This window comes from Nycticebus coucang, chromosome X (genome assembly GCF_027406575.1).
Source record: "Nycticebus coucang isolate mNycCou1 chromosome X, mNycCou1.pri, whole genome shotgun sequence".
Classification (NCBI taxonomy): domain Eukaryota; kingdom Metazoa; phylum Chordata; class Mammalia; order Primates; family Lorisidae; genus Nycticebus; species Nycticebus coucang.
The window spans coordinates 35,068,408-35,092,174 of record NC_069804.1 but is presented as its reverse complement, the minus strand read 5'-3'; the positions used below and the strand labels follow the sequence as shown (position 1 = coordinate 35,092,174).

The 23,767-nt window shown below is 39.9% G+C and overlaps 1 pseudogene; it reads right to left on the bottom strand.

Annotated features, from left to right (window-relative positions):
- Positions 1 to 1,111: 1,111 nt before the first annotated feature.
- On the bottom strand, positions 1,112 to 8,438 carry LOC128576753 (piRNA biogenesis protein EXD1-like; annotated as a pseudogene).
- Positions 8,439 to 23,767: the final 15,329 nt, after the last annotated feature.

Sequence of the window (23,767 nt, the reverse complement as noted above, 5' to 3'; positions counted from 1 at the left end):
ACAACCTCAAACTCTTGGGCTTAAGTGATTCTCTTGCCCCAGCCTCCCAAGTAGCTGTGATACAGGCGCCTGTCACAACACCCAGCTATTTTTTTTGTTGCAGTTATCATTGTTGTTAAGCTGGCCCAGGCCATGTTTGAACTTCCAGCCTCGGTGCATGTGGCCAGCGCGGTACCCACTGTGCTATGGGCACTAAGCCAGGAACAACTTTTAAAAAAACTTATGAGTTGGGCAGTGCCTGTGGCTCAAAGAAGTAGGGTGCTGTTCCCATATCCCAGAGGTGGCAGGTTCAAACCAAGTTCTGGCCAAAAACTGAAAAAAAAATATGAGTAATAGTTTTACCAACTCCTTTTAAACCAACTAAAAAAAAAACCCCAAATTTTGAAATTATGCATTCTTTCTGATACTAAACCCAAGATTGTTCCTTTCTTCAAATCCTCTAAGCCCAAATTATAAGAAATAATTCACTCTGGCCACTGGGAACATGGGCGCCACGCCAGGTACAACTTTTCATAGTAGGGCTGAGTACATTGGATACTTTTTCTTCCATTCTTGAGATACTCTGTTTTTCATTTTTAGTAGAGAGAGGTCTCACTGTTGCTCAGGCTGGTCTTGAACTTGTGAGCTCAAGTGATCCACTCACCTCGGCCTCCCAGAGTGCTAGGATTATAGGTGTGAGACACCGGGCCTGACCCTGGTACAACTTTTAAAAACTTATGAGTAATAGTTCTACCAACTCCTTTTAAACAAATATAAAAGAAAAAAAAATCAAATTTTGAAATTATGGATTCTTCCTGATACTAAACCCAAGATTGTTCCTTTCTTCAAATTCTCTAAGCCCAAATTACAAGAAATAATTCACTCTGGCCACTGGGAACATTTCTGCACCATAGCATAATCAGAAATTTTACGTTTTTCCATTTAATTTATTCATTCCCACTCTAATTCAAATACCAGGAATGCAGGAGTAAGCAAGAAGATATAAACATTCCCAAAGCCTGTGACTGATGTATTACTAAATTTACGATCTGAGAAACTTAAGTACCGTGGAAGGTCCTGATGGCAGAGAAAATGGGCTTCCTTTATGGCCTTAAGAACAAATTGCAAATCTCTAAGGCTCATTTAGAGAAGGATTTATCCAGGGATCAGTCTTCTCCAAGGCTGGAGGGGTGAGTTAAGTGTGGAAAGCACGGTTCTTCTTAAAGGATGAAAGGCATCACTTGGAAATACTGTGGTTTTCTGAACAAGAGAAGGAGACACTGAAACATCCTGTTTTGAACATTTTAAATCTTCCTTGTTTTCCATCATTAATAACTGTTCTATCTCTTCTTTCAAATATAAACTTGCCTGCAACTCAGGTTCGGGTATTGTAAAGATTTCTTTTTGAGTTATTTTCTGGTCCTCTGACCCCTTTGACTCCAGGCAAATGAGTTTGTTGCTGGAATCCTCGCTGGCTTCCCCTTCCTTTCTGAGAAGTAGATGTTGAAGTTCTGTAATTTCTTTACTATTATATTCTTCTTTCAGAAAATTCACATGCTCAATATATTCATGAGATGTAAAACTTGGAGATTCATCTGTCCTAGAAATTTTACAAAATAAGAAACCTCTTACTTTTCCCTCTTTTCCTGCTGTTTCTGTCACTGATTTCTTTGGATGTACCACTGTCCTTATTAAGAGTCCCTGTGCATTCACCCTATATTCTTTTACAGCTCTCTCTCTGCGCTGTTTCTGAAAGTCCTTGAGTTGAAGCAGTTCCTCTGGCAGCTCCATACATGTAGCCTCTGTACCTCCAAGCCAGTCTGCAGAGCCCTCTCTGTAAGTGTTTAGGTACCCAACCACTGGGTGGTTAGGTCAGACATCATTTCATCCGGATATACCAAGGGTAGAGGGAGCAGATAGGTAGTTTCTAGGGCCAAAATTTTTAGCAAAGATGGTGAAAGAGTTTGTGTGAACCACGGTTCTGGATTTTCCCGAATTAGCTTTTGTCTCTCTTCTAGAAAGGAGAGATATTTAGGGGCTACTTTAAGGTGTCTGACCAAACTCACTTGCACTTTACTGATGCAGTTTGGAAGAAAGCTCCCTGTTTCCATAGAAATTGAAGGACATCTGCTACCTGTGTGTCAAAGACATTATTCAGCAAAATTCCATATTGATGAATGAGATAATCAGCCAGCCAGTGACAATCATGAATAACCTTCAAAATTCTCTTGTTTTCTAATGTCATCTGAAGTTCCTTGTTAAAAGAATGACTTCCCAGAAGGAGAACGTCAAATAAGTAAATTCGGCTGTGGCCACCTGAAGCCAACACAGTTTCCCATGAGGACACACGTTAGCTCCTTCTGCTGCCACACTTAGGACACTCTGCTTCTTGATGTGGAGCATAGCAGCTCCAAACTTCTGCTGAAACTGATCAATGACTGTGTGTGTCATCTCTTCTTCCTCTGATGGGCTGCACTTGAAGTCATTCAGCAGGGAGGTAGTTGGTGCCTCAAGGGCAGGAGAAACAGGCTCGAATATATTTAGGTTTTTATATTTCATTTTATCCATTCTGGTTCTTTCTGTATTTAGACTAACAGAATAAGCCTTTTCTCTCACTGCACCTTGCTCCACTTCATCCAGTGGTTCCACATTCACAATCTCATGCCCCAAAAACATCTTCACTCCTGGGACACTTGGTCCTGTTTGTACATTCTTCACTTTTTTTAGGACAAGAATCTTGTTAGGGTCCACATGCTGGAGCACACCCTTGAAGATGCCACAAACCAATGTGAGTTTTACCCTTCACCACAAAATCTGATTGAGGAAATGGTAGTCACTGCTGGGGTCCCTGCTAATTGATTCCAAAAGCAGTCATTAAATAATCTTCCTTTTCCCTGGTGGTCTGTAGGGTAGGATTCCTACTGTTCGAGCCCTGTGAGAAAGGGTAGGCTACGCTATCCACTACAGGTTCATCTGTTGTAAAATGGTGGGTTGATGGTGTGGCCCTTTTAATTGTAGTCTCTGTTCTTTTCTTACTAATAAGTTTGAGTTCTCTGTGGATTCTGTTCTTTTCTTATTAATAAGTTTGAGTTCTCTGTGGATTCTGATTATTAGACCTTTGTCAGAAATATAACCTGCAAAAATCCTCTCCCATTCTGTGGGATGTCTACTTGCTTTACTTAACTGTGTTCGTGGCAGTGCAGAAGCTTTTTAGTTTGATCAGATCCCAGTAATGTATTTTTGGTATTGCTTTGATGTCCTGGGACGACGTGTGTCATCCTCCTAAAGTATTCTCCCAAGCCAAGCCCCTGCACTCCTTCCAAGAATTTTTTTAGTTTCACGTCTTAAGTCCTTTAACCACTGAGAGTCAATTTTTGTTAGAGAAAGGTGTGGGTTCGGTTTTAGTCTTCTGTAAGTCACCAGCCAATTCACCTAGCACCATTTGTTAAATAGAGAATCCTTCCCCCAATTTATATTTTTGATAGGCGTATCAAAAATCAAATGACAATAAGTGTCTGGGTTCATCTCTTGGTTTTCAATTCTGTTCCATATATGTACCTCTCTATTTTTGTGCCAGTACCATACTTTTTGAATCACAATAGATGTATAGTATAGTCTGAAGTCTCATAGTGTGATTCCTCCTGATTTGTTTTTATTTCTGAGTAATGTCGTGGCTATTTGAGGTTTTTTCTTTTTCCATGTAAAACAAAGTACTAATTTTTACAGGTCTTTAAAGTATGGCAGAGGTACTTTAATAGGGATTACATTAAATCTATAGAGTGCTTTGGGAAGTATAGACATTTTAACAATGTTGATTCTTCCCAGCCATAAGTATGGTATATTTTTCCATTTGTTAACATCTTCAGCTATTTCTTTTCTCACAGCTTCATACTTCTCTTTATAGAGATATTTTACATCCTTTGTTAGGTAAACTGCAAGATATTTCATCTTCTTTGGCACCGTTGTAAATGGAATAGCATCCTTGATTGTTTTTTCACCTTGACTATTGTTGGTATATATAAAGGCTACAGATTTGTGAGTATTGATTTTGTATCCTGAAATGCTGCTGTATTCCTTGATCACTTCTAGGAGTTTTGTAATTGAGTACCTGAGGTTTTCCAGGTGTACAATCATATCATCTGCAAAGAGTGACAGTTTGACCTCCTCTATTCTATTTATATACCCTTGATTGCCTTCTCTTGCCTGATTGCAATGGCTAAGACTTCCATTACAATGTTAAAAAGCAGTGGAAACAATGGACAACCATGCCTGGTTCCTGATCTGAGTGGAAATGATTTCAGTTTTACTCCATTCAATATGATATTGGCTGTGGGTTTGCTATAGATAGCCTCTATCAGTTTAAGAAATGTTCTATACCTATTTTTTTAAGCATTCTGATCAAGAAAGGATGCTGGATATTATCAAAAGCTTTTTCTGCATCAATTGAGAGAATCATATGGTCTTTTTTTATTTTGTTTATGTGATGTATTATATTTATAGATTTACATATATTCAACCATCCTTGGGACCGTGGGATGAAACCCATGTGGTCATGATGTATAATTTGGTGTGTTGCTGGATTCTGTTAGCTAGGACCTTATTGAATATTTTTACATCAAAATTAATTAGGGATGTTGGTCTATAATTTTCTTTTCTTGTTGGGTCTTTTCCTAGTTTGGGGATCAGGGTGATATTTGTTTCATAGAATGTGTTGGAAAGTATTCCTTCTTGGTCTGTGTTTTGGAAAAGGTTAAGTAATATAGGTACTAGTTCCTCTTTAAAGGTTTGGTAGAATTCTGATGAGAAGCCATCTTGTCCCAGGCCTTTCTTTTTGGGGAGATTTCTCATAGTTGATGCTATTTCAGATCTTGATATAGGCTTGTTCAACATTTCTGTTTTATAGCTAAGTCTAGGAAGGTGGGGTGTTTCCAAGTATTGGTCTCTTTCCTTCAGATTTTCATACTTCTGAGAATAAATTTTTTTGTAATATTCATTAAGGACTTTTTGAATTTCTGAGGAGTCTATTGTTATTTGGCCTTTATCATTTATGATGGATGAAATTAGGGATTTTACTCTTTTATTTCTGGTTAGGTTAGCCAAAGGTTTATTATTTTACTGACTTTTCAAGAAAACAACTTTTGGATTGATTGACCTGTTGTATACTTTTTTTGTTTTCAATTTCATTTAATTCTGCTCTAATTTTACTTAAGTCTTTTCTTCTGCTGGGTTTGGGGTTGGAATGTGCTTCCTTTTCCATTTGCTTGAGATGTCCTATTTAGTTGTTGACTTCCTTTCTTTCCATTCATTTGAAGAAGTCTTGCAACATTATAAATTTCTCTCGTAGGACTGTATTTGCAGTATCCCAGAGGTTCTGGTAATTTGTGTCTTCATTATTGTTTTCTTCCAGAAATTTGGTAATTTCCTTCTTAATCTTATCTATGACCCAGCTATCTTTCAGCATGAGGTTATTTTCCATGACTTTGGATGAGTATGCAGATTCCTTTTGTTGCTGAGTTCAACTTTTACTCAATGATGGTCTGAGAAAATAGAAGGAATAATTTCTATTCTTTTAAATTTACTGAGGTTAGCCTTGTGACCCAAAATGTGATCAATTTTGGAGGATGTTCCGTGGGCTGATGAAAAGAATGTGTATTCAGTTTTGTTAGGATGAAATGTTCTTTAGATGTCTATTAAATCCAATTGTTGAATGGTTAAGTTTAAGTCTAAAATTTCTTTGCTTCTTATTGGAGGATCTATCTAATACTGCCAAAGGGGTGTTAAAATCTCCAACTATTATGGTGCTGGGGGAAATCAAGTTGCTCATGCCTGTAAGAGTCTCTCTTATAAATTGGGGCAAATTCTGGTTGGGTGCATAAATGTTAATAATTGAAATCTCATCATTTTGAGTATTGCCCTTAATATGAAGTGACCATCCTTATCTTTTCATACTTTTGTTGGTTTAAAGCCTATTTTATCTGCAAATATAATTGCAACACCTGCTTTCTTCTGATTTCCATTTGCTTGAATTATAGATAACCATCCCTTCACCCTGCGTCTATATTTATCTTTTAACATAAGATGAGATTCTTGTATGCAGCAGATATCTAGCCTGAGTTTTTGTATCCAGCCAGGCAACCTATGCCTCTTTAGAGGACAATTTAAGACTTTCATATTAATTGGAGTATTGATAAGCTTGGTAGTATTTTGGGTATCAAATTTTTCAAAAATCCAGTGGACATTTTTAATCATTTTGCCACGTGGAAGTTGGAGTTTGATCAAAAGTTTCTGAGTGAGTTTACTTTGGTGGCAGAGCATTGTGTTTGTCATTGTAGAGGATGGGGATCTGAGAATATCCTGGAGAGCTGGTTTAGTTATGGAAAATTTCTTCAGCATGTGACTGTCATTAAAGTATTTATTTTCTCCATCATAAATGTAACTCAGTTTAGTTGGATACAGGATCCTGGGTTGAAAGTTATTTTGTTTTAGGAGATTAATGGTTGATGACCATCCTCTTCTAGTTTAAAAAGTTTCATCAGAGAGATCTACAGTCATTCTAGTATTCTTCCCATTGTAGGTTATGATTTTTTCTTATGCCTGACTGCTTGCAGAATTTTCTCCTTCATATTAACTTTTGCAAAGTTAATTATAATATGTCTAGGAGATGTATTATTTTGATTGAGTCATGCTGGGGTTCTGAAACTACTATCTGGATTTCAGAATCTCTTGCCATGTTTGGGAAGTTCTCTATTATTTCTTGGAGTAGTGCATCTGGGCCTTTCAAAGCAACCTCTTCTCCTTTAGGGATTCCTATAAGGTGAATGTATGCTCTTTTGGAGTGGTCCCACAATTTTTTCAAGGAATGGTCCATGTTTGCTCTCCACATCTCTTCCTCTTTGAGCATTTGGGAGCCTTCAAAAGCTTTGTCTTCAATGTTGGAGATCCTTTCTTATGCCTGCTCCATTCTGTTAGTGAGGGATCTACTGTATTTTTCACATCTTGGAGGGCTGCAAGTTCTTGCCTCAATGTTTCAAAATCTTTCGTGATTTTGTCTTTGAATTCATTGAATTCTTGAGACAACTTTTGACTTACTCCTTGAAATTCGAATTCTATCTTTACCTCCATTCTGTTGATCTTATTTGCCATCCAAATTCTGAACTTGGTTTCTGACATGCCAGCCATTTTTTTATGAATGAGATCATCTGATGTGTCTGTTTTGTCATTTCATGGGGGAGTTGATCTACTCTGATTATTCATGTTGCCAGAATTTTTACCGCTAATTCCACCCCATGATTATTTTTCCCCATTTGGCTAGATGGGCAGGTAACGTGAAATTGGACTGGAGGCCCCTGGAGTTGTGGTTAACCAGCCCTTTGCCAAGGATCTGGGAATGGGTGACTATAGCTTTTTCCCCTACAGCTTTGTGAAGGACCCACACAGTATTACAGTCTGAGACTCTGGGGACCTGCTTGGTGTGGTGAGGTTAGGTGGCTCTGTCATGTATTCAACTGGTCTTTGTCCGATCCTAGTGGATCAATGACTCTGGGTTGAAGTTTCAGCTGTGGAGAAATACAAGCAACTAAGACACCCTGTCCCCCACAGGCAACAACTGGAAGAGGAAAATTAACCCTTCCCATTGCTACACAGTGTACCACCCGAGAGGGTCCTTGGATCATTGGCCAAGGTTAGGAGTTCCAAATAAATTGGAACCATCACTACCAACTCTCTAAGTGGGTGTGTTTGAAAGGGCTCCAGTAACGAGATAGAAGAGGTCTACTGGCTGCTCAAATGTGACTCATTCTGGTGCTCTGTGGAGTCAGAAAGTCCTGCCCAGTAGCAGAATTGGACCAGGGGCGCTGGTGTCTCTTTCTCCACCTTGCACCTGCTTCATACCCAGTCACTAGTAACCCCATGGGGCTGTGGTCCTGCTCCCTCCGATAAGCAGATGTGCCAAGGCTTTGCGCCTGCTAGAGTCAAAGGAAAGTCAATGCCTCCTTGGCCTGGCCACAACTCTCTGCCATCAGTGGGCTGGGGGACCTGAGGCCTGCCTGCTTCGGGTACTCCATGGCAACTGGGGAGTGTTCCACCTGAGCTCAGTCTGAACCTGAGGATTACAAGTCAGCAAATGATTTTCTCCCTCAGCCATCACACCTTTGGCCCAGCTGCTCTGCAGTGCTGGTATCCATATAGGGCGAGGTTTGTCTGCCTCTGGCAGTCCCCAGAGTTGGGGAGGTGTGTCTCCAAGATTAGAGCCCATTGGGATCCCTCTACTGTTGCTGAATCTTCGTGGGATGTGTCCCTGTGCAGCTCTGAGGTGACTCCCACAGCCAGGGAGGTGGCTGTAGCAGGAGCAATGGGAGCATGGGGCACGTACTGTGCAGCTCTGGCAGGACTGGATGTGGTGGCTTCAGCAGGGTGGGGGCATGGCAAGCCTTTCTGGCTGTGTGGGGCGTGGGGCGCATGGCTCTGGCAGGGCTAGTTTGGGGCAGCTATGGCAGGGTGGAGCACAAGGCCAGCAGCTACATCACTGCGGGGTGCATGGTGAGTGGTTCTGGCAGGGTAGAGCACTGGGTAGGAGGCTCTAGCAGGGTGGAACATGCAGCTTGCAAGCCTCCTCCTGCAGCTGGTTTGCACTTTTGCACAGCCAAGCCCAACAGCCTCCCCCTCTTTGTCTTCACTAATGCTTGGCTCACTATTACAGTGCAGCTTTTCTACCACAGTCTTTACAATGGTAGACCTGGCAATGAACTGCAGACTTTCCAGTCTCTGTAGGGGTTAGGCTTTTGGACCATCAGGCAAGGGGGAAAGGGTGGAATGGAAGTTCAAAGTTGCAGGGAAAACGTTAGTTTCATGCCTGGCAAGAGAGTGCTAAGGGTCACAGCAGGGTCCCTCTGGAGAACTAGTCCCCACTTCCTGCAACTCTCTCCCATGGATTGAGACAAGAGGTCCTGAGTTCACGGGCTCACCTGTAGAAAACCTACACTGAACAAAAAAAAAAAGAAAAGAAAAGAAAACAACTCTCTTGGGGGAGGGGATGGACACTTTTCCTTTGGGATGAGTTTTGTGCTTGAAATTTGCTTTCTTGGAGACGCAGCTTGCCTCAGCAGAGGTGACGTGTAGTTATCACTCTTCTCTCTCAGCTCTGCTCCCAGTCTTCAGCTTTATTTGGTACTTTCTGGTCATTATCCTTCCCTCTGGACAGGAGCCTCTGTTGAAAGCTGGCTCCAGTCAGCCATCTTGCCCCTCCTCTCAGGATCTATCTTTCAAAGTGAATATTAATTGAGGCCTATTCTTATCAATAGAGGTTTGCCAATAAACACTGTTTGTACTGCTGAGATGATCGGTACATATTTTTTTTTACCAGTACTTCATAATTTAACATGAGGCAGGAGCAGAAATTGAGCAATCTTTTGTCCAGCTAAAGTTTAGGTTGGTTGGTTTACCAAGATCATGATCTATATTTCTCCTAAGAAGTCCCCATTGACAACACTTGTGTGAACAAACACCCCATGAGATGCTAAACTACTGTTTCCTAATAATAACCCAATAGTACCTGGGCGAAGAGGACCTCATACTCCTGTTTTCTATTTTTTAGTTCCCATATTGGGAAGTGAAAGAACATTATCATATGCTGGTATGTCTAAAGTGGCAGTACCTGGGGTGGCCTTTAGAGGAGATTGGATGGGCTTAAGTTGCTGGTGAGTGGGTAGAACTCTAGACCCGTATTCTTTGCCTGTGGGCCCTGGGCTGGGCCCAACTGATAGTTTCCCTGCTGTAAAGGTGTTCCACTTTCATCAAATTGGAAACAGCACTGCTTTTCCCAGACGGACCCATTTTTACACCTGGGGGGTTTATACCCACCCCCCTTGCCTTCTTTGATTATTAAATGAGAGATTTGTTTTCCTATAGGCATTCTGATTGCCATTCTTACTCCAACACTCTCTACTTATATGGCGCAGCTTCCTACAATTATAGCATTTAACAAAATTTGATCTGAACACATCTTTTAGGGCAGCAGCAAAAAAGTTATCTTTATAAGGCTTGGTTCCCACATCAAAGCATGCTCGTATGTATTCCTCTAAAGAGGCATTTTTTGCCTTTAGAGGACACAAGACTTTCTGACACTTAGAATTAGCATTCTCAAATGCTAAGGTTTAGAAAAGCATATCTCTAAGTTCTGGATGGGCAACAGCTTTATCTACTGAGGTTTTTAATTGAGCCAGAAAATCAGTGTAAGGTTCATTTCCAGATTGCATTACCTTAATAAAAGATTTAGAGATATCTCCAGGAACCTGAGCTTTTTCCTAGGCTCGAAGACAACACAGCCTTGTTTGTATTATAGCTACATCATCATATTGAAGCTGTCTTGGAATCCCTGTCCATTGATCAGACCCCATGAGTTATTCTGATGTTATAGGAACACCTCTGTGCTGGTTTTGGCAACTCATCAGGTTGGCCTCCTCCCTCCACCAAGTTTTAAATTGTAAATACTGTCCAGATTCCAGAATAGTTCTGGCTATCATGTCCCAATCAAAGGGAATAAGTCGCTGCTGTTGTGCAAGTCCCTGCAATATGCCTCTAGAAAATGAGGACTACGTGCCATACTGTGTTATGGCCTGTTTTAAAACTTTTAACGTATTAAAAGTAATCATATGGTGATCAGAGTTTTTGCCCCCTTCAGGATACTGTGGATTAGGAGGAATATCAGTAACTATAACAGGAAAAAGCCCTAAAGTGTCTTCAAAAGTAAAATCACCCGTTTTATGACCCTCCAACATGGCTTTCATAACAGAGATTGTGGGAGGACTATCTTCACAGAGAGGTGCTCAGGGCAGTGTTAGAGGATCTGCATTTGTAGGCAATATTGGATGATCTGCATTAATAGTTTTATCTGTAATGCTATTCAATAGTTCTTCTGTTTGACCTGAGTCACCATAGTAACTACCGAGGCATTAGTTTATTTGTTTATTAATATCTGTATCACATACTTCCTCCTCTGAGGAAGAACTAAAAGAACTCTCATACGTTTTGTATTTTCTCTTTTTTGGAATTTTGTTCAGTTTATTATCCTGTTTTTTAACCAATAGGCAGAGTACTCTTCTTTGTTGACACTAATGCAATCATTGCCAAGAACAAAAAGTCTGCCGTTAGAGGTTTCCCTTGACTTTTTACCAAATCCTCAGCTTCTGAGGATAGTTTTCTGATTGACCCCTAGAGGGAAAAGTAGAATTAGTGGTTCTTGAGAGAGGGCAACATATTGCATCTTTCTTTCGTGCCCTGTCTTTCTCTTTCCTATCTTCCACTTCCTGTAATTAAACCTTCTGTACCATCTCATTACCTTTCTCATCAGTTTTTGATTGTTGTGACTGCGGTCACAAAATTACCCCGTATTTATTACTGTTTGGCTAAGGTCCTGCTTACTCTGAGCTCGGTTCCCCCTTTGACTAAAAGAGACCAAAGCTCACACTTTAACCCAAGTGCAGCTCCCACTCTGCCTAAACTCCCTCTTGCCAGTCTGCAGGTTTTGTTGCAGGAAGACAAGGCCCAATGGAGAGAAAGAACACCCAAACACCATGTTTATAAGAGGAAGGGCTTTATTCACCAGCCGGGAGCTTATGGCTTAGAAGAATTCCAAATGGCCATGTTCTCTGACTGCCTTGGTCTTTCCCTTTTTATTGACAGTCAAAAAGTTCCACCCCACAGGTACCCTTCTCATTGGCCAGTTTGAATCAAGCGGGAGATGCTATTCCCGCCCCCACAGAACTACAGGATTTCACAGAACTTGGAAATTTCCAAGTTTCAGGAAGTTAAGTTTACAAATTCCCAAGAGCTGAGTCACCATGGAGAGGACCCTGCATGTATATTCTTGTGGTCTTCTTGAGAAGACCTGTTCTTCTAGACCTCACCCTTCTCAGGTATCCTCTCTCAGTTTCACTTACTCTCAAGTGTACTCTCTCCTTCAGTCCCCATCCAGAATCCTGCTGACTATGATAGTGCACATCCACTATCATCCTCATTGCCATTATGTTAGTGCCTGCTGTGGAACCCCATCACTGTGTGAATAAAAACAGCCATGACAGATTGAAGGTACATGTCTGTAAGAGGTGGGTTTCCCATCTGTCTTCTGAGAGCCCCTAGAAACCTCTCTCTTGGCCTTTTATTGAAGCCTCATACAACAGGTGTGGGGGCCCATGTGCTAGGATCACATGTTCAATGGTTGCTAAGTGCTCTTTCTGCCTGGGCTCAACTCCCATCCTATTGCCCTGTGAATGTTACAAAGTATAATGTGTGCTAACGAGCTGCTGATCTTATCTCATTAATGCATGCAGCTGCTTGAGAGTTTGTCTCCAGGCAGCAAAACATCTCCATGCTGGCTAGGAGATTGTAGTGCTCCCAGCGCCTTCTTCAAGAGCCAGTGGCTGCTTCTATCAGCCTGGTGCTTTGTCTCCTACAAGAAGCATTAGTTCTCCACTGCTGTCTGTGGCACCAATTATTCTTTCAGGATCAAGACCCCTGGCAAAGCCTCTTGGTTTGTCAGCAGCATCTTTTTTCTTTTATTTGCTATCATCTGATTCACTGTCAGATAAAGATTTTCTTTTTGTGCAGTCTTTTTCTATACCAACTTTTTGAGAATTAAGAAATGCTTCAATTAACTCTGGAGAATCTAAATTTTCTTAAGGTTCCCAAGTATTGTCAGCATCTGTAAATCACTTCCACTTCAGGCAATACTCCACCTTCCCATTTACTACTCATTGATCCAGAACTTTTTCCACCACAAATTCTTCAGGTTCTGCCTCCTCAACCTTTTTAGTCTTTTCATTCTGCTTATTTCCCACTTTTTGCAATGTAGTTTTTATTGGAGGCCGTTTTTTTTTATTAAATCATAGCTGTGTACATTAATGTAATCATGGGGTACAATGTGCTGTTTTTATGTACAATTTGAGATATTTTCATCAAACTGGTTAACATAGCCTTCACGGCATTTCCTTAGTTACTGTGTTAAGACATTTATATTCTACATTTAGTAAATTTCACATGTACCCTTGTGAGATGCACCGTAGGTGTGGTCCCACCAATTGCCCTCCCTCTACCCATCCTCCCCCCTCCCCTCCCCTCCCTCTCCCCTTTCCCCATATTCTTGGGTTATAGTTGGGTTATAGTATGAATGCTATAAATTGGTTTCATAGTAGGGCTGAGTACATTGGATACTTTTTCTTCCATTCTTGAGATACTTTGCTAAGAAGAATATGTTCCAGCTCCATCCATGTAAACATGAAAGAGGTAAAGTCTCCATCTTTCTTTAAGGTTGCATAATACTCCATGGAGTACATATACCACAATTTATTAATCCATTCATGGGTCAACGGGCACTTGGGCTTCTTCCATGACTTAGAAATTATGAATTGGGCTGCAATAAACATTCTGGTACAAATATCTTTGTTATAATGTGGTTTTTGGTCTTCTGGTTATATACCTAGTTAGAGGAATTGTGGGATTGAATGGCGGGTCTATTTTTAGATCCCTAAGCGTTCTCCAAACATCTTTCCAAAAGGAATATATTTATTTGCATTCCCACCAGCAGTGTAGAAGTGTTCCCTTTTCTCCACATGGAGGCCATTTTTTTATTGCAGACTTGAAGAGCTATTATTCATTGCCTCCAAGCTGCTCCAGTTTGCAAGTCTGTAGCATCTCTCATTTGTTTATTTTTTTAGATACTGCAATTGCCATGGAAGTCTTCTTCATAAAGTCTTTTCCCAGGCCAATATCTTCAAGTGTTTTTCCCATGCTTTCTTTGAGGATTTTTACCATTTCATGCCTTAAATTTTGGTCTTTTATCCATCTTGAGTCAATTTTTGTGAGTGGGGAAAGGTGCAGGTCCAGTTACAGTCTTTGACATGTGGATATCTAATTATCCTAGCACCATTTATTGAAGAAGGATTCTTTCCCCTAGTGTATGTTCTTGTTTGGTTTATCAGAGATCAGGTGGCTGTAATGAATTGTCCTCTAATCCTTTCTTCTACTGACCATCCACTGAGTAGTTTGGGAAGTATTAGGTCAAGTGTTGCTATAAGAAGTTAGTTTTATCTCCTGGTTTTCTATTCAGTTCCAGATGTCTATGTGTTTAATTTTGTGTTAACACAAAATGCTGTATTGATGACTATAGCCTTGTAGTACAGCCTAAATTCTGATAGGCTGATACCCAGCTTTGTTTTGATTACTAAGAACTGCATTAGCTATTTTTTTTTTTATTCCACACATAACAAAGAATTATTTTTTCCAAGCCTTGAAAGTACACTGTTGGTATTTTAATAGGGATAGCATTGAATCTGTAGATTACTTTGGGTAGTATGGACATTTTAACAATGTTGATTTTTCCCAGCCAGGCCATGGTATGTTCTTCCATTTGTTAATATCTTATGCTATTTTTTTCTTAGGGTTTTGTAATTTTCTTTATAGAAGTCCTTCACCTCTTTTGTTAGGTATATTCCTAGGTATTTCATTTTCTTTGAAGCTACTGTGAAGGGGATTGTTTCCTTATTTAGCTTTTCATCTTGTCTGTTAATTGGCGTATACAGAGGCTACTGATTTGTGGACATTGATTTTATATCCTGAGACATTACTATATTTTTTGATCACTTCCAGGAGTCTTGTGGTTGAGTCTTTGGGGTTCTCTAAGTATAAGATCATTTTGTCAGCAAAGAGGGAGAGTTTGACCTCCTCTGCTCCCATGTGGATGCCCTATATTTCCTTCTCTTGCCTGATTGTATTGGCTAGATTACAGGGGTCCTCAAACTACAGCCCGCAGGCCACATGAGGCGGTGTGATTGTATTTGTTTCCGTTTTGTTTACTTCAAAATAAGATATGTGCAGTTTGCATAGGAATTTGTTCATAGTTTTTTTTTTTTTAACTATAGTCTGGCCCTCCAATGGTCTGAGGGACAGTGAACTGCCCCCTGTTTAAAAAGTTTGAGGACCTCTGGGCTAGAACTTCAGCACTATGTTGAATAGTAGTGGCATAGAGGACAACCTTGTCTGGTTCCAGTTCTAAGTGGAAAAGCTTTCCGTTTTTCTCCATTCAGTAACATATTAGCTGTGGGTTTGTCATAGATGGCTTTGATCAGTTTAAGATATGTGCCACCTATACCTATACTCTTCAGTGTTCTAATTAAAAAAGGATGCTGGATTTTATCAAATGCTTTTTCTGCATCTGTTGAGAGGATCACATGGTCTTTGTTTTTGCTTCTTATGGTAGATTATGTTTATGGACTTGTGTATGTTAAACCAGCCTTGTATTCCTGGGATGAAACCTACTTGATCATGGTGTATGACTTTTTTGATGATAAGTCGTAACCTGTTGGTTGGGATTTTGTTGAGAATTTTTGTATCTATATTCATTAATGAAATTGGTCTGAAGTTCTCCTTTTTATTTGGGTCTTTTCCTAGTTTTGGTATCAAGGTGATGTTTCTTTCATAGAACGTGTTGAAGAACATTTCTTCCTCAATTTTTTGGAACAATTTCTGCAGTATAGGAATAAGCTCTTCTGTGAAGGTTTGATAGAATTCTGGTGTGAAGCCATCTGGACCAGGGCATTTTTTTGTTGGGAGATTTTTTTATTGTTTCTTTGATCTCATTGTTTTACATTGGTCTATTCAAGAGATCTACTTCTTCCTGGCTAAGACTAGGGAGAGGGTGTGATTCTAAATATTGATCCATTTCCTTCACATTGTCAAATTTCTGGGCATAAAGTTTCTTGTATTCTGAGATAATCTCTTGTTTCTCTGTGGCATCTGTTGTTATTCCCCCTTTATCATTTTTGGTTGAGATCGCTAGAGATTTTACATTCTATTTCTAGTTAGTCTGGCCAGAGGTTTATCTATTTTATTTATTTTTTCAGAAACCAACTCCTTGTTTCCTTAATTTTCTGTATGATTCTTTTTTTTCAATTTCATTAATCTCTGATTTAATTTTGAATATTTATTTTTTGCTGCGTTTAGGTGTAAATTGTTCTTCTTTTTCCAATTCCATAGGATGGTTTTTGAGTTTTTTGATGCTCTCTTTCTGTTTTTCAGATGTAGGCATCTAAAGTGATAAATTTTCCTCTCAGGACTGCTTTTGCTGTCCCATGTATCCCATAGAATTTGGTAGCTTGTTGTCTTCCTTGTTGTCATGCTCTAGGAAGTTAATCATTTCCTCTTTTATCTCTTTCTGCAGCCAACTGTCATTCAGCAAAGGTTGTTTAATTTCCATGCCTTCATGTGGGGCTGAATGTTTTTGTTGGAGTTGAGTTTTATCTTTAATGCCTTGTAGTCTGAGAAGATACAAGGTAAAATTTCAATTCTTTTTATTCTGTTGAGGTTTGTTTTGTGTCCTGGGATATGATCAATTTTGGAGAATGCTTCATGGGCCGTTAAGAAGAACATATATTCTTTAGCTTTGGGATGGAGTGTCCTATTCTGTATATGACTATCCAGCATAGTTGTTCTGGGGTCACATTTAAGTCCCTTGTATGTTTGTTTAGCTTCTGTTTAGAGGAGCTGTCCAGCTCTGTAAGAGGAGTGTGATAGTCCCCTGCTATTATGGTGTTATGGGATATCATATTACTCAGACTAATTAAGGTCTGTTTCAGGAATATGGGAGCATTTAAGTTGGGTGTATAGATATTTAGAATTGAAATGTCATCTTGACCAATATGAAGTGTCCATCATTTCCTTTTTTACTTTAGTTGGTTTAAATCCTCTTCTGTCTGAAAGTAAGATTGCAATCCCTATTTTTGTTGTGACGGGAGACGCGAATGAACAGCAGCTTTGCCGTGGGTGTAAACTCACTCCTATAATTATTAAGTCAAGAAACAGACTACACAAGATGAGATGGCGTGTAGTGAAGATCTTTATTTAGGGGTTTGATTTTATAGCTTTCTAGTCACGTACACACTTAATCTATTATCTATTAGTTTCACCATTACCTCAATTTACCTATCTGAAATCCACTAAAAAGGAAATATCCTGTTACCACATCAACACAATCACTTCTGTAGTACACATCTTCTTCTAGACACTGACTAATCTCTGGGCAGGTGTGTAAACAAAATCATAAAAAAGAAAGTAGCCACAGGGGAACAGAGTTAATGGAAGAATATCTTCAAGCATTCACTCAGTTTACTCAGTATGAAGTAACGACTGTGTCTTTTCCTCAGGGAAGAGCAACTATAGACCTCTGAAAAATATGTTGTTAACATATGTCAACCCTCTGGCCCGTAGCTCTGAAGAAGGGTGGCATGCCCTTTGATCTCAGGCTTCACGGGGTGCACAGCTTCAGAGAAATGGCTTATGGAATGTTTAACTCCAGGGAAGCCAACTCTGTGTGTGTCCGAGGGTGGCCTGGGTCCCTTAAGCCTTGGGAAGAAAAGCAAGTCATTTTAAACTCACACTGAATTCACTTTGTGTGCTTGATGTAGGATATGTTTATTTCTAAATATTATCCTACAATTATCTTCTGAATTCCATTTGCCTGAAAAATTGCCTTCCATCCCTTAACTCTGAGTTTTAATTTGTCCTTTGGTGTTAGGTGTGTTTCCTGTAGAAAGCAAATTGATGGCTTGTGTTTTTTTTATCCAATCAGCTTGTGTATGCCTCTTAAGTGGGGAATTCAAGCTATTAACATTTATTGACAGAATTGATAATTCTGTCAGTTTATGTTCTGCTTTCTCTTTCTTTTTCTCTGACCCTTTAACTATTTGAGTTAGCTCAAGAGCTTGGTCCTCTACCTCTGGGATTATTTCTTCTGCATGGTCTAATATGTTACTGATACTTTCTACAGCATCTTTAAGTTCCCTAATTGACTGCTTCAATTCCTTCAGCTCTGCCATATCCTTTCTCTATTCTTAATATTATTCATCTCTTATTTAATTCTATTTTTGGATTTCCTTTTGGTTTTTTCCACTTTTTTAGCAATTTCCATCATTGTTTTTATCATCCATATTTTAAATTCCCTTTATGTGATTTCTAACATTTCTTTATAGGTAGACTTCTCTGCAGCAGCTACCCATGGTCCCTTGGGGGGATTTCTCTGGTCTGGCTTTTCATGTTGCCAGGATTTTTCTGCTGTGTCTTCTTCATGAGTATTTTCTTTTGTTTGTTTCCTTGACCTAATTTTTATTTCACTTCCTCTTGCTCTTTATGTTACCGTGCCTCTGACCTAAGGTGTTGATGTGTCCTTTTTGTATAGGACTAAAAGGATGAGAAGATTGAAGAGCAAGAATGGAAAAAAGATTAAAGAAAAGAAAAAAGAGAAAGGAAAGGGAGTGAGTAAAAGGGTATATTGACAAAAAGAAGAGAGGCACAGAAAGAGGGAGATAGGGGTAATAGAGATGTACAGTAGGGTACTTTGACCCATACCTTAGAAACCCCCAACCTCTGCGAATGCTGAGTTTGGTGGTTCCCTTGAGGTCTGTAGCTCTTTGCCAGCCTGAGCAAACACAATACTCCACCTTCTCCAAATTTCAAACAAAAGTACTATAAATTAAACCAAAACAAACAAAAAACCTTACAGAACAATATTGGGGAAAAAACATAACAGGGAGGCGATGAGAAAACACTCAGTTGACACCCAACTTTTTAGAGGGCCAAATTATTTTAAAAGATAAATTTATCATTCAGGTGGCTCCAGACATTCAAAAAAAAAAAAAAAAAAAAAAACTCCAGAAATTGGTGGGGTTCATAACCTGGACAATCTTCTTAAAATGGCCACAGTGGTCTTTTATAATCAAGGACAAGAAGAAGAGGAGAAGAAAGAAGGGATAAAAAGAGAATGACAGCTCTACTAATGGCACTCCGACAAACAGACACCATTCAGGGGCAGAGGGAAGCCAGAGGAGCTAAGAACAAGTGCTTCCAATGTGGTCAGACTGGCCACTTCAGGAGAGATTACCCCCAGCAACACCATCTGATGGGTAAGCCACGGGGCCCCTGTCCGGAATGCAAGGGTGATCACTGGAGGACAGCCTCCTGGACAGGAAGGCCTCCTGGGACAATGACCCTATGAGCCCCTGAACTGGACTGAAGTTGCCTGGGGCAGTTTCTCATGGCTCCACCTTGTGTCACCACCCCTCAAGAACCCCAGTTCTACCTCATAGTGGAAGGCCAGAAGACAGAATTTCTTCTGGATGCTGGAGTAACCTTTTCTGTACTCCTCTATAACCCTGGTCTTCTATCCCCAAATCTGTCTGGAAAGCTGGTTACCAAATTCTTCTCTCAGCCTTAAATCTGCAGTTGGGGTGACTGGCTGTTCTCTCACACCTTCCTAATCATGCCTGAAAGTCCTGCTCCTGTTTTGGGAAGGGACATACTAACTAAAGCAGGAACAACCATTTATATGAATATGGGACAAAAATCTATACTATGCTTTCCCTTATTAGAGACAGAAATTAACCCAGAAGTATGGGCTACTGAGGGACAGCTGGGAAGAGCAAAATATGCTCAACCTGTCTAAATTAAGTTAAAAAATCCCAATCAAAAACAATATCCTCTAAAAGCACACACTAAGAATGGGCTAATGTCCGTAATATCTAAAGCAACAGAAATTATTAATACCTTGCAATAGCCCATGTAATACTCCTAAGAGGAGTGCCAAAGCCAAATGGGACTTGGAGACTAGTACAAGACCTCCACATTATAAATGAAGCTGCCATTCCTCTCCATCCTATAGTTCCCAGTCCATATACTTCATTATCTCAAATCCCTGAAGAAGAAGCCTTTTTCACAGTCCTAGACTTACAAGATGCCTTTTTCTGCATCCCTCTTCACGAAAATTCCCAATACATTTTTGATTTGAAGACTCCTCTGACTCCAACACCCAGCTCATATGGACTGTGTTACCTCAGGAATTTAGGAACAGTACTCAGTTGTTTGGGCAAGCCTTAGCCCGAGACTTGAGTCATTTCTCATATCCCACAGTAACTCTTGTTCAGTATGTAGATGACCTTCTTTTGGGAGTACCAGATGCAGAGAAATGCCACAAAGCTACCCAAGCTCTATTAAACATTCTAGTTGATTGTGGGTACAAAGTTTCCAAGGCTAAAGCCCAGTTATGTGTACCTGAAGTGCACTATTTAGGTCTCCAGCTTACACAGGAGAAAAGAGTTTTGGGTAAAGAAAAAAGTAGAACCGATATTGGCTCACCCTAAACCTTGAACTCTCAGACAGCTTCAGGGCTTCTTAGGAATTACAGGCTTTTACAGACTCTGGAATTTTGGATATAGTGAAATAGCTGGACCATTCTATTAATAAAAAAATGCTCAAAAGGAGTGCCTGGTCACTCTAAAATGAGAACCATAAAACAAATAACAAGGACTTGCGATGTATGTCAGAGAAACAATCCTTTAACTCACCATCTAGATACCCTAGGTATACAAAAACAAAGTAAATATCTAGGTGAAGATCAGCAAATAGATTTTACTCACCTCTCTATGGTACGTGGTACACAGTATTTACTGGTATTTGTGGATACATTTATTAATTGGGTTGAAGCATTCTCTTGCAGGACAGAAAAGGCCTAGGAAGTTGTGAAGGATTTAGTACATGAGATTATCCCCAGGTTTAGACTTCCTCAGAATTTGCAAAGTGATAATGGGCTGGCCTTCAAAGCAGCTGTTACACAGGGAGTATCTAAAGCCCTGGCCATAAAATATCATCTACAGTGTTCTTGGAGGCCCCAATCCTCTGGAAATGTAGAAAAAAATGAATGATAGAATCAAAGGACAGTTATGAAAGTTAACTCCAGATACTCATTTCCCTTGGGCTAAATTACTTTCCATTGTTCTCCTTAGAATAAGAAATTTACCTCAGAAACTCAGTTGTAGCCCATTTGAGTTATTTTATGGAAGGCCCCTTTTAACTAACAATTTATTATTAGATCAAGAAACTATAGAACTAGTAAAATATGTTACTTCTTTAGCTAACTTTCAAAAAATGTTAGGAACCTCCCAAATACATCTTCACATTCAATAATAAAAGAGCTTTTTTCTCCTGGAGATCCTAGTTATGATCCAAACTCTTCCCTCCAATTCACATTCTCTGACCTCAACTTGGAAGAATCCTTTTCCTGTTATCTTGTCCTCTTCTACAACTGTTGAAGTTATGGGAATAGATTCCTGGATACATCATTCCCATGTAAAGTCCTGGAACCAACTCCTGTAGAAGCGGACCATGAAGAGAATCAACTACAGTCCACCTACGCTTGTGAGCCTAAAGAAAATTTGAAGTTATTATTTAGAAACCAGCAAGGGAAGTGTTAATGTAGTTTTCTTTTGAAATCACTGATTTTATTATTTCCAACCTGACACCCAATAGCACTGTAATTAACCCCCTCATCTCACTGTTCTACCCTTAACTTTTAATACGCTAACCAGATTTGTTGGCTTCCAGAGATGATGTCATCAGGCCACGAACAGTAAAGATGGTTCCAGTCCAAGATCTGATTCTATTACGGACCTCTGGATCTTCCTCCCTCTGGAGAGACCCTAACTGTCCCTTTCTATCATCACCCAGTCCAGCAGGAAGCAGTTAGATTGAGTCATTGTCCTTTTTCCCTAACAGCAGTTAGAGTTTCTATTTGGAGAAGAAGGATTGATAAAGGGTTGCTCCCCCCCCATTCAAGTCTGAACAGGGGACCCCAGTTTTCCTAGGCTTTGGCAGATTCATGAAGGCAGCACCCTGACCTTTTGCCCTGAGCTGGAGGGACTGCATTCATTCCTTTGTCAATAACACTTATTAATGAAGAAAACGTGTTTCCATCTGCCACATCCTGACCAAGTGTAATTCTCAAGACCTAATACCCCTAGACAAAAGAGCCCACGTAGAGACTCCCCAGTTCTTTCCCACATCAGAAGCTCTGGTGCTTTTTACTTGTGTATTCCTTTCTAATAAAATGTCTTGCTGCTAATCTGTGGTCTGTGAGTTCATTCCTCAAATCCCTGAGACCAAGGACCTACTGAAGAGCAAATTCCAGTAAGAATGTCATTGGCCCCTCTACCCAATAAGTTAATAAATAAGGAACCACATATCTCAAATAATGCCACTGATAAAGAGAAGGACTCCCTAATCTTTGGAGCAGCCTCTTAGGCCCTACCTCACTTCCTATAGGCATGAACTCTAACACTGAATAGTGGAAAAATGTCCAATGTAAAGTATCAGGTCCTAATGAAAGAAATCTTGGAGCAGTCCTTCCATACAAAGCATGACTACACTCTGCTTTCAAATCACTATTTTGAACTCTTGTCCAACCAGGGCTCAGCCTCAACACAGCCTGCTGCATCCTAAAATAGGGCATTCATCTTACCATGTATCTACTAAATCTGGCCTGGTCCAGAAAGAAGCAAAATAAATCCCAGAAGAACCTCCCCATACAGGCCACCAACATGAAAGCATGCTGGAGTTTTTTTATTATTATTTTTATTTTTTTATTAAATCATAGCTGTGTACAATAATGCAATCATGAGGTACAATGTGCTGGTTCCATATACAGTCTGAAATATTTTCACCGAACTGGTTAACATAGCCTTCATGGCATTTTCTTAATTATTGTGTTCAAACCCTTATACTCTTCACTTAGTATACTTCACCTGCACCCTTCCAAGATGCACCCTAGGTGTGGACCCACCAATCACCCTCCCTTCACCCTACCTTCCCCTCCCCTCCCTTGTCCCCTTCCCTGTATTCTTGTAGTGAGATTGGGTTGTAGCCTACGTATGAAAGCTATAAATTAGTTTCATATTAGGTCTGAGTACATTGGATACTTTTTCTTCCATTCTTTGGATACCTTGCTAAGAAGAATATTTTCCAGCTCCATCCATGTAAACATGAAGGAGGTATAGTCTCCATCTTTCTTTACAGCTGCATAATATTCCATGGTGTACAAATACCACAATTTATTAATCCATGAGTCGATGGGTGCTTGGGTTTTTTCCATGACTTAGCAATTATGAATTGGGCTGCAATAAACATTCTGGTACAAATATCTTTGTTATAGTGTGATTATTGGTCTTCTGGATAGATACCTAGTAGAGGAATTATAGGATTGAATGGCAGTTCAATTTTTAGATCTCTAAGTATTCTCCAAACATCTTTCCAAAAGGACCATATTAGTTTGCATTCCCACCAGCAGTGCAGAAGTGTTCCTTTTGCTCCACATCTGTGCCAACATCTCTGGTTTTGGGATTTTGTGATGTGGGCTAATCTTACTGGAGTTAGATGATATCTCAAAGTAGTTTTGATTTGCATTTCTCTGATGGTTAACGATGATGAGCATTTTTTCATGTGTCTGTAGGCCGTGCACCTGTCTTCTTCAGAGAAATTTCTCTTCAAGTCCCTTGCCCAGCCTGAGAGGGGATCACTTGTTCTTTTCTTACTAATACATTTGAGCTCACTGTGGATTCTGGTTATTAAACCTTTGTTGGAGACATATCCTGGAAATATCTTCTCCCATTCTGAGTGCTGTCTGTTTGCTCCACTTACTGTGTTCTTGGCTGTGCAGAAACATTTTAGTTTCATCAGATCCCAGTAGTGTATTTTTGATGCAGCTTCAATTGCCTGGGGGTACCTCCTCAAAAAATATTCGCCCAGGCCCATTCCTTCAAGAGTTTTCCCTGCGCTTTCTTCTAGTATTTTTATAGTTTCATGTCTTAAGTTTAAATCTTTAATCCGGCGAGAGTCTATCTTAGTTAAAGGTGAAAGGTGTGGGTCTCATTTTAGTCTTCTACAGGTTGCCAGCCAGTTCACCCAGCACCATTTATTA